We start from the raw sequence: 11,122 nt of genomic DNA, 5'->3' as shown, positions 1-11,122 counted from the left end.
GGCAGAAGAGGGCATGGGATCCCGTCCTCACAGCTCGTCACTGGCGGAAACGATGGGGCAGGGAGTCTGAGCGGCCTTACTGAGACGGGTTGGCGTCGTATGCGGAAAGGACGCACCTGGTTTTTCACCTAAATGAAAAGCAGGCACGGCTGCTTGGAAACGCTCCACTTGACCCCCTCAAGCTGAAGAGTTTGACAACTAGTGCCCTTTCCAGATCTTTCTGGCTCCCTGTCTTGCTGGAAAATGTCCCAACCACATCGTTCCCAAGGCTTTTCCATTCTTCCTTTCTCCCCGCCAATGCTTATTCCTGTTTGGGGGGTTATCGTGCGAACATACTTGCAAGCATTTGTAGAAATGAGAAAGAAGAGAGCGAATGGGAGGGAAGTGAGAATGCAGAAGGCCCATTCTCTAAGGGGTTCTGCTTACCTGGTCTGCCCCCAGGCTGGACATCCAAACCCCTCAGTCCAGGTATGTCTCTAGGCAAGAACCTGGTGGAATCCCTTCATGCTGGCCTTCGTGAAGACAACTAATGAATTCATTGCAAATGCTGAGCCCACCCTGCAGAGTGAAAAATGATAAACCACTTATTCTACAGTCAGTTTCGGAAATGGTGCATAGAGCCAACTATAAATAACACACAATGAGATTCTGATATGAATTTCCAATTTCTTCTCACTACAGCACCCTGTCCTGAGTATCACTAGAAGCTTGCGTGCCATCTGATTCGTCTGGCTTTTGTGGCATTGCTTTCACTGCCCAGCTAGGTTGGGATACTTTACTTCCACAGAGCCTTGAACCCCTTTCTTGTTCCACCTCAGTCTGTGCTGGGACGTGACTTCTCTGTTAGGAAGCCCTTGCTCCCTCCTCTTAGCAGCAAACACTCGATCTCTGCTGATGCATTTGATCAAAGTTCACTTTAAGTACAGAGTATTTGTCAACTGTATTGCTCTGCAAAGCGCCTGCCGCGGGTTACTCGTTACGGGGAATGGCTTTGCTTCCTATTTTGCATGGCCCTGCAGCTTTCTGTCTGTGTCTCTCCAATTTGAATGCTCAGTTTTCTTTGGCCAGCTGTGTTTGTTGTCATCCTGCCACCTAATGATCGGTGGCAACTTTCAAACTCTACTCCTTGCGGGTGGGGAAGGTGGCTCCCAGTTTGGGACTGACACTGAAAGTGCTCTGTGATTACATGAAAACATGGTTGTTCTGTTAAAATTATCCTGGTGGAAACAGGCCTCTGCTGATGGAGGTTTAACCAAAGCTTTGGGGACGTGGATAGAGGCAGGGGCCCCAGGGAGGTGTCGTTTCTGCCAGAGAGTGGTTCTCTCCACCCTGGGTAAGGACCCATGCCATCCCATGCAGAGCATTTGAAAATTCTGTGCCCCACCCCAGGGATGCTGGTTGAATGATTGGGGAAGTGGGAGCCTGAATCAAGGTGTTTTCAAGTTCCCCTAAGTGAGACTGAGAACCACTGGATTTGAGCCAAGCCAGAGTAAGCAAGAAAAAGCTGGGCTTCAAATTCAGGGGAGAGCAAGTCTCAACCCCAAGTCCCAAGGGCCAGCACTGGAGTCCAGACTGCAAAGCCGAGAGTTCAAAGTGGGGCAGCGATGGAGCAAGTGTAATAAAGCCAAGCAGACAAGAGCCACAAGGATTCAGAGTGACCTCTGCAAGGGCTTTGGCCTGACGGGGACCACAGCTCTGCCTTGAAGGTCAAGGTGTCTGGGCAGCCAGCGGGTCAGCTCAGCCTAAAGCCTGAGGCAGCATCCATAGGGGTCTGTGATTTCCTGCTTCCGGTGCTTAGGCAGCATTCTGCAGGCAGCAGCTGAGTGTTGAACCTTTTCAGACCATCGCTACACAGGTTATAATGACAAATACAATTATGTAAAATCACGAGTGTTCACGCCGGAGGAAATACTGTAGTCCAACCTCCTCCATCACATCAAAATCAGAACAGGGCCGGTTTCTCCTGCCCCAGACCTCCCAATAAAGACTTAAAAGACCAACGTGAGATGCTCATAGAGGCAAGCAGAAATGGTCTGAAATTTGAGCAAGAATGTTTCAATCATCATTAACAGGGCGATGGGAAATGGGAGAGAATTCCTCCCTCAGCCTTTCCCAAACTTCAGTGTGCTTGCCAAGAGCCTGAGGTGGGAGGGCGGAAAAACTGCAGTCCTGGGCCCACTCCAGAGAATCTGATTCAGTGGGTCTGGCTGGGGTGGGGCCCGGGAATCTGCATTCTTAGCACGTGAGATGCTGTGCTACCCCAGGCATTCTGACGTGGTGGTTCCAAAGCCAGGTTTTCAGAAATGCCAGTTCAAGCAGTGATACCATCATCTGACTCCCGCGCAGAAAAGCAATATTCCAAATTGGCAGGTATCAACCCCTGGCTGCACGTTAGAATTAGCCGGGCAGCATTTTGAAAGACCCGAATGCCTGGACCTCAACTCAAGCCAAATAAACCCGAATGTGTTACGGCTGAGGCCTTGTAAGAGTTAGATATTGCTGTCACGATGCTGCGTAGCCAACATCTCAGAACTCGGGCTTAAAACACGCATGTATTTCTGACTCACAGGTCTGTGGGTGGACGGCAGCTGGGCTCAGCTGGGCAAACCCTCCAGATGGCAGGTGGTGTTCAGGTCAGCTTCATGTACGTTTCCTTCTCCTCAGGCCAGTGGCTACCGCAGGGATGTTCTTCTCGTGACAAATCACTGGAGTGAGAGAGACAAGCCAAACTAAGCACATGTAAGGCTTCAGCGGACGTCATGTCCGACAACAACCCATTCACCGAAGCAAATCCCATGGCCAAGCCCGAGATCAACAGGATGGGAAAAAATACTCTGCTCAGTGGTCCAAACCACCACAGGGCTCCTTCCCAAACCAATTAAAGAAAAATGTCGGGTGGCAGATGGGCACTGACAAAACCCCTACAGGGTGCGGCTAGGGTTGGGACGCCTCCTTCTAAGAGATGACTTCGATTCCAAGCCAACCCGTCTAGAGGCCATTCGCCCTGCATGCAGGAACGTCAGTGCTACGTATGTAGAATAAAACATGAAGTGGCACTGTGGCAACAGGATTATCAACTGAAGGTAGAGAAAGTGATAAAAATCAAGCTAAGAATATTATTTGTTCACGTCGGGCCCTCTTGGGTTCTGCACCACTGACCTCTAGCGCCTTGAGAGCTTCAGAATGTCGGTTCCATGGCTTGTTGTCCATAGGCCATGCATTCAGTTCCCCTCACCATCTGGTCTCACTGTCACACAAATGCACTCTGTGTATTTTATGTGCACCCCATAAATCTGCCCCCCCCCCAAATATCCCTCAGTGCTCCTTGACCCGAGGGGAATAAAATCAGGTCTCCTATCCTTTTGTCCTTGACACCAAATTCCTGTGAATTCAGCCCAAGTTTACCCACCGGGAAGTGGGCAGCACCTGCGCACCCATCTCAGAGGTAGTGTTGCTGACCAATTTCTCAGCCAGTGCCCTTCCTTTGGGGTCTATTCCCGGCTCTCCCTGAATTTCCTCGGACAAGTCACTTCTTCCTCTCTTGGTTCCAGTTTCCTCATCTGGAAAAAGAGGGCTCTGGAGACAGCCACACCCTGCCCCTCTGACCTGGACAGGTGTGGGATTGGCCCTAAGAGCAGCTCTGTCACAGTCAGGGGGCCTGAAAGAAGCCCGGACGCTTAGTTGGGATTAGTGCCCAAAAGCACGCTGGTGAAATACTCAGGCCAATGCAGCTCCAGAAAAATTAATTGCTTTGTTGCTGCTAATGGAACCACCCACTAACCACACTCTCCCGCGTGTGCGATGGCAGGGCTCCCAGCCGTGGAGGTGGTTAAGGAAGAGCCTTCACACAGCCAGCCCATGGGGGCCATCTAGGATGCGGTTGCTGTGGCTTTGTCCCCACCTGCTGCAGCGTCAGGAGCGTTCGCAGGCTTCACTCCCTTTAGCAGGATAGCCCTGCCCTTGTAGGTAGCGCTCCCGCCTTCCTCATCTCCTTGCACCTGAACAGGTGAAGACCATTCATGCAACTGTCCGTACCCTAACCAATGAGGCCGTGCGTGGCCTGGCCCAGCCTCCCTTCCGTGCCTGTCTCCTCTCTCCCCCGCTCTACCATATGCCTGTCATATGGGCCTCCTGGACCTTCCCGAAACATACCAGGTTCTTTCCCTCTTACCAGCCTTTGCACCTGCCGTTTCCTCTACCTGGGACACTCTTACAGAGGTGACCAACCATCCAGTGTGCCGAGAACTGTCCTGGTTTTAGCACTGAAAGTCCTATTTCCCAGGAAACGGCTCAGTCTTGGGCAAACAGGAGTGTTGATCACATGGCTGGTCCCTTCATGTCCTCAGGCTCTGCTTCGATGTCACATCCCTTAGAAAGGTCTTCCTAGACCCTTTATAAAATGGCCCGCCCAACTTCCTGTTACTTCTCAGCACTTACCGCCGGCTAAACTGGACTGAAACGTATTAATGGTCTGTCTCTCCCCCCTCCATATAGCAACTGGGGACCTACTCTTATTCCCCATTTAGAGGAAAGTCTGGCCCATTGGAGGCATTCTGTAAGTATTTTCTGTTGGACCGCTTTTAGGTCAATTGATGCCTTTTAGTTCTTCAGTCACAGGTCGGAGTCCAGAGACACTGGCGTCAATGTCACACTTTCCTAGGACATTTCAGGAGGCCGACTGGCCCTTGACTTCCTGGAGCTTGGACCCCTGATCACATCATGACGTGTTTAAGTGCAGCCCAGGCTGCCCAGAGACGCAGTGACCAAGGCAGCAAATAAGTCCATGAGCTCTTTAAACCTGCAGCAAAGTTTCACAGAGAAACATGGCATCTGCCACACCCCAATTTCAAGCCGAGAGTTATACTGTGCCCAAGAATGGGAAAATAGCTCAGGGCCACGCATCTACTCTGGGGTCATCACAAAGATGGAGTGCCAGCCCTTCACGCACGTTTCCTTGTTTAACTCTCACACCCTCTATGAGAGGTAGATGATATTACTTTGTTTTAGAAATGAGAAAACTGAAGCACAGCGAGAACAAGTAAATCACGTCGGCTGGGAAGGGGCAGCAGACACTGGAAGACAAGTTTGTCTGGTTCTAAAGCCTTCAGTCTTCTCTCCATACTAGATTGCCCCCTCACGTTACTAGCTGTGCAGTAATTTTAAGCTAGAATGTGATGCTGCCGTAATAGTTTGGAAAATTCTATGCTGTCACCAAAAAATCCAGATACCAACATGCATGCACACTTTCTTAATATTTATATTTTACATTGTTTACATAGGAAAAGGTATTAAGCTAAACCAAAGTGACGTAGTGGTTGCATTGAGTGATAGATTTTTAAGCAAATTTTAAAAGAATTTCCAAGTATGTATTACTTATATACTTTTTTTAAAAAAAGAAATCAATGTGTTTATTCAGAGGGAAAGTTACCAACACCCTGTTTAGCTGAGATGAAGTGAGAGAGGGCTCTGGAGGTCTCAGATGTATAATTTCATTTGGTTTCGCGATGGCTGGAGGACAAAAGTGGGGATGGAAGAAAAGGTCTTTCAAGCAAGAAGTTGGAGCAGAGAAAGGTCGATGGGACTGGACAATGTCTGTTTGGCATCAAAACTAAGACGGGGTTTCACTGACAAGGGCTGAAGACCCCGGTGGCCAGGATACCCTGAGTTACTGCACAAGGGCAAGACCACCGACAGGTACAGGCCTCAAACCAAGAACATGCCAGAGGGAAGGTGCTCAGCCCCCTTTCACTTACAGGGGGAGAAAACCAGGAGGAATCTGCTTTTTGGATAGGTGTTTGGACCTGATCAGTTCCCTGAGAAGCTCTCCCTATGTCGCAGCCTTTAGATGCTTTGACAAAATGTAAGATCAACCCTGAAAAAGCCTGGTGTGTACTTTCAACCAAGTCTATTTTTCAGAGGCAAAAGATGGGGAATAGTGAAAAGAAAGACTTCTCTGTACAGGGAAATTCTATTGTTTAGGATGTTTTAATAATTTCCATGAAAATTTTATAAAATCCAGGACCCTGTGTGATTGGTGGACTTCTGTGGATGAAAGAACTATTGATTATGAACTCCTTTCTTTCGAAGGAAGGGAATTAAATTAAACATTCAGTCCATAATACCCAACCTCACCAAGCCACATAACCTTTCTGAGTCTCAATTTTGTCGCCTGGAACACGAGAGACTCGTCGGCTAGTGGTCAAGTTGAAGCGAGCGAAGGTACATGAAGAGCTCGACTGTCCATTGCATAGGAGCCTCCTTAGAAGCACCCCAAATATGTTACTGGCAGCAGAATACTCTTCTTCATAAACAGCAGTATGATCTAAACAGATAGCCCGGGCAGAGCTGCTTCTGTTAAGACATCCCTTCCCCTGGAGTCCCACACGAGGACCCAGGACTTCACAGAACACTGGTTTAAAACCATTCATGTGGCACGACGCCACCACACATGCTGGGTGGTGATCCCACGCTCGCTTCCAGGCATCCTAAATGGAAAACACACATGCGTGTGAAGACACTGTCAGCTCCAGCTAGCCGGGACTCCTGGGGCCACATCCACACCCTCGGAACTGCTCTCTGCCTCTGAACCTGCATCTTACACCAATGCCTCACGTTTTCTCTTCATTGTCAGTGCCATGCCCCCCCCTCCAAGCGTGGGCTTAGAGGGAACCCCAATCCCCTTTCAACGGAACCTGGATGGAACCACCCCCCATCCACACACAAAAGGAAAAGGAATCCAGAAGGCTGATCTGTTTCACACCCTGGGTTAAAAATTTGGAACAGCACAGTGTGTGTATGCACCCACAGGTCTCAGTTTAGACAAACTTACTAGATCTCGGAGTCTTATTTTCTGTGAAGGAGCCAGACAGCAAGTTAAAAAGCGTATGATTCATAAGTTTTGCATTCATTAGTGCCATTGCCATGCTGCCAAACGCATCACCGTGACTCACAGCCCCCAGTGAGCCTATGAGCCAGAGGATTCATTTTATCCTTTCATTTTATTCATCGCTTTTCCTTCCCTTCCAGTGCTTCCCCGGGACTGTCTCATGGGCTAACTTTCACCTGTGCTCAGATCCGGGATTACAGGGGTAGGAGGTGGGGACTGGCCTCCCACTGGCTGCCCACAGCTGGGTGGGATGTTTTTTGGGAGGGTCGAGACCCCAGCCGAGAGGGTTCTTAGCCAGGACAGAGGAAAGCCTTAATTTCCAGAAAAAGTCACACCTCAGATGCCAGTGTCTAAATCTTCGCCCCAAGGTATCAGAACCTCCTCCCTAATGTTTTATAATTTTGCTCAGTAGCGTAGACAACGTATTTTCTCTTTAACCTGACTCTCCTAAAATTCTTAAGTGGTCCTCATCGTGAACAGGCACTTTATAGAAAAAGCATAAGAAGAGATGTTTGCTCTCACATATAATGAAATAATTTGCATTTAAAACTACAAAATACCAATTTCTTCACCACCTAACAGATGGCAGAGATCAACAGCGTTGCTATGATGCCGTATTAGCAGGTGTGGAAAAAGATTTTGAAGGGACAGTACATTTGCATCACCCCACTGGCAGTGGCCACCACAGCGTAAAAGGTACGTGATCCCTGATTCAGCAATTCCACTCCCGGGCCTCGATCCCCGAGTGACAATGGCCCACGTGAACACCGCTGAGGAAACAGCCAGGCCTGTGCACGCTGGGCTCGCTTTCAATGTAACCTCAGATCTCCCACAGGCAGCCAACCCCGCTCAGCAATTCTACCACCCTCCTCTTGTCAAATGACTTTCTGCTCCTCTAAACGACCGACTGTGTCACACAGGCCCCGCACTTCTGAAACCTCCAACTTGTCAGCTGGAGATCCCTCCTCAGTCTTCGTGGAGAAAGACAGGCAGAAACAAACTTGTTTTCCCAATTAAAGAACTGTGTCAGGAAGATAGCACAGATTTGGCAGCAGCCTCAGAGGTAAATGGGTTTAAATGTCACACAGGAGCAAGAGACGTTAAATGTCACACAGGAGCAAGTCATATAAACTCTCTAAAACTCGGGCTCTTCGTTTATGTGACGAAGATCCTGGCCCCGGCCATGAAGAAAACAGAAGAATCAAAAGCGGCTCCTAGGTTTTTGGCCTAAGCAATTGTATAGATGGCGGCACCATGAACTGAGATGGTGAAGGTTTAGATCAGTGATTCTCAAAGGGTGGCCCCACGGCCAGCAGCACGATATCACCTCACCTCCACCCCAGACCTGCTGAAAGTGTGTTGTTACAGAAGATGATAAGAGACTCAGAACCGTGCCCTGGTTGGCCAGAGGAGGGGGAAATAGTCAAAAGCAAGAGACGAGAGGGCCACCCAGGAGATGGTTCTGTCCGGAAGCCTAGAGGTGGAAGTCTTTGAAGGGGAAGGAGGGCTGACCGCGTCAGATGCTGCTGGCAGGTCTGGTAAGGTGGCACTAGGAAATGGACCTCCTGACTGGCAAGATGGAAGCCACTGGCGAGATAGGTAAGAGCTGCTTCAGAGGAACGCTGGGCGAAAGACTGCCTGAATTGGCTGAGGAGGGACTAAGAAAAAAGGAAATAGAGACAGAGAATTGACAGCCCATTCAAAGACATTTTTCTATGAAAGGGGACAGAGAAATGGGCCACTGCCAAGATCTTCATTATTTATAGGAAGAAACTGAATTTCCGAGAGTTTATATGACTTGATCCGAAGTCTCATATGAAAAGGTGGCATTTAAACCCACTTACCCTTGCGACTGACTGTCACCAAAATCTATGCTATCTTCCTTCCCCAGACAGACCACCCATAATTTTTCAGGTTGTTTTTTTTTCTCTGGGTTGTTTTCCCGTAGATATTGGAAAGAAACAAAGTTCCCCAGTTACTCCTCCAAGCCTCTTGTCAGGCAGTGACTTGTTTTTATTATTATTGGAAAAGAGATCTTAGTAGAGAGAAGCAGGGGTGAGGCCCCAGGCCGGACTTCGTACCTTCAAAAGCAAAGGCCTCCTACTAATTCTCCCCCATAAGAACTTTCACAGAAGGAGAACATTCAAAGAGATAACGAGAAGAAAGATCGACACTCCCTGCCTTTGATTGTTTCAAATTAACAAACCAGTACTTCCTTGTACAAATGGATTGACTCTGATGGCCACGCGAATCTGAGGCAGCCGAAGAAGATGACCCCCAAATGAGCACAGCATGGGCAACTCAATGCTACCCTGAGATGGGGTCATGACTGGCCTGTCACTCACTGTCTTCCTAAGGACATCAGATGGCGTTCCCTCCCAGCGTCTGGGCCATCAGATTGGCTGTTAGATCTGAATTCATCCTGTGTGGATGCAAAAGGCACTTGATGCAGTCAACCCAAGAGCGGCTGAGAGCCAGCAGTGGATGCCAATAGAGGTATTAAAATTATCTCCTGATCAACAGGTTTGGCTGATTTTACCCCTTTCGAACCAGATGTTTGGAACCTTGATTGTACAATGCTACTTTACACCCTTGAAATTATAACCAAATGCGTTGAAACAAATAATCAAACTAATGAAACATAATCAAATATCCATGAAACAATCAAACTAGGGAAAGGAGATCTGATTTGATTTTCACCCTGAAATTAAAAATAAATGTTGTCTGATGTTCTTTCTTTCGTTGCAAAAATAACCCATGAACGTTGTAGAAAAAAAAAAGAGGACTCACATTTCAGCAGTGTGGCAGACATGGAGAGGCCCCGCCCTCCCACCCCCCAATTCCCATTCAAGGAAAGACCTGTTGCCCCTCTGGGACGTGAGCAGCAGAAGGATCCAGATGTCAGATCCTGGAGCATTTGCCTCAGCTCTCAAGTGCTCTCTTGCCCAGGGTCATGCTCTCCCTAGGGAAGCCCATGGCCAGAGACTCATCACTGATGCCAGGGCCATTTTGGCCCAACAGGGGACAACTGTGATGGGCCATGCATGCTTCAGAGCCCTCTGGGGGTCGGCCAGAGCTAGTGTTACTCCTTGCTTTGCCTCTCACAGGTGTGGGAGCCCCAGAAAACTCCCATCTCAGCATCTGCTTCCAGAGAACCTAACCTGGGTTAATCGGTACTGGGTGTGGTCCAAGAAAACAAGCGATAAGATGGAGGGTCACTGGATGACTGGCTGGCAATGAGGATGCCATCACCGGCAGTAGGTGGAGTGCAGGCAGTTTTGTTGCTAAAATTCTCACCTTTGATGAATTGGGCTGGGGAACCAGCTGAAGGGAATGCCTTAGCTAGTGTGACATATCAGAAGCGTGTACCAGGGTGGGGGTAGGGGACAGGAACGACAAAGACAGTGGACTGGATGACTATCACGCACCACTGATATCCTAAACATGTCAAATGAGAAGGTGCTCACCCATCCTCAGTGAGGGACACACACCTGGGTTCTTTTTCCTAATAACAACGTGGCTTTCATGTCGAGCCACTTCTTAGACGCCCCTGCAGCTTGGCAGGGATCACGAGTGTGTAAATCAGACTAGATGTAAAGCAACAGAGAGGGCTGGACCCTGTTGAGAGCCGGACAGTGTGTGTGGCCTTCCGGCTCAGAAGCATTTATAAACACTTTGCTGGCCCAGGAAAATATTTGGGGGGATTGCATCAAAATTGGGCTATGAGTTTATGTGCCGTGATTTATACTGGAGTGGCAGCTGGTGAAAAATAGTTATTGCCTCCAAATATGGAGGGAAAAAAGCACTCTGTAGGCAAAACCAACTGCCTGATACAGTGACCTAGAAGCAGTAAGTCTTTACTACAAAAAAAGTCAGACGAAAAGGGCCAGCAGGAAACTCCGAGACGGACCAAGTGCACAAAATTTAATCAGCGTTCCCTTCTTGGGAAGCAAAACTAGCTGTCTTCAAACACATACATGAATGAACAAATGAGGACAGCTTCCGGGTCCAGGCTTTGCTTTCTCCTTATGTGCTACAGGAGCAGAGCGCTCTCACTTTCAGAGTCTGGGAGTAATCAGAGATGCATTTATAAATACACCCACACTTGCCGTGACTCTCAGAAGCTCCACTCCCCAGCCCTGAAGGGCTGACTATAGGAATCCATTAAGTTAATGAGGGACTGGGTGCGGCCATGTCTGAGCAATGCATTCCAAGCATCAGCCCATAACTGAATCG

The 11,122-nt window shown here is 48.8% G+C and overlaps 1 long non-coding RNA gene across 1 annotated transcript in view; it reads right to left on the bottom strand.

Moving 5' to 3' along the window:
• Positions 1-425: 425 nt before the first annotated feature.
• The window catches only part of LOC109444928 (uncharacterized), a 110,856-nt gene continuing 100,159 nt past the window's right edge, over positions 426-11,122 (bottom strand). Inside the window, exons 3-4 of the long non-coding RNA XR_012491297.1 lie at positions 2,568-2,705; positions 426-558 (exon numbers count right to left, since the gene is read on the bottom strand). This is a non-coding gene — a long non-coding RNA (uncharacterized LOC109444928). The remainder of the gene's footprint in view (positions 559-2,567; positions 2,706-11,122) is intronic.

The sequence above is a fragment of the Rhinolophus sinicus genome, linkage group LG13, assembly GCF_036562045.2.
Source record: "Rhinolophus sinicus isolate RSC01 linkage group LG13, ASM3656204v1, whole genome shotgun sequence".
In the NCBI taxonomy this organism is placed as follows: Eukaryota; Metazoa; Chordata; class Mammalia; order Chiroptera; family Rhinolophidae; genus Rhinolophus; species Rhinolophus sinicus.
This window is presented reverse-complemented; position numbering and strand designations above follow the sequence as displayed.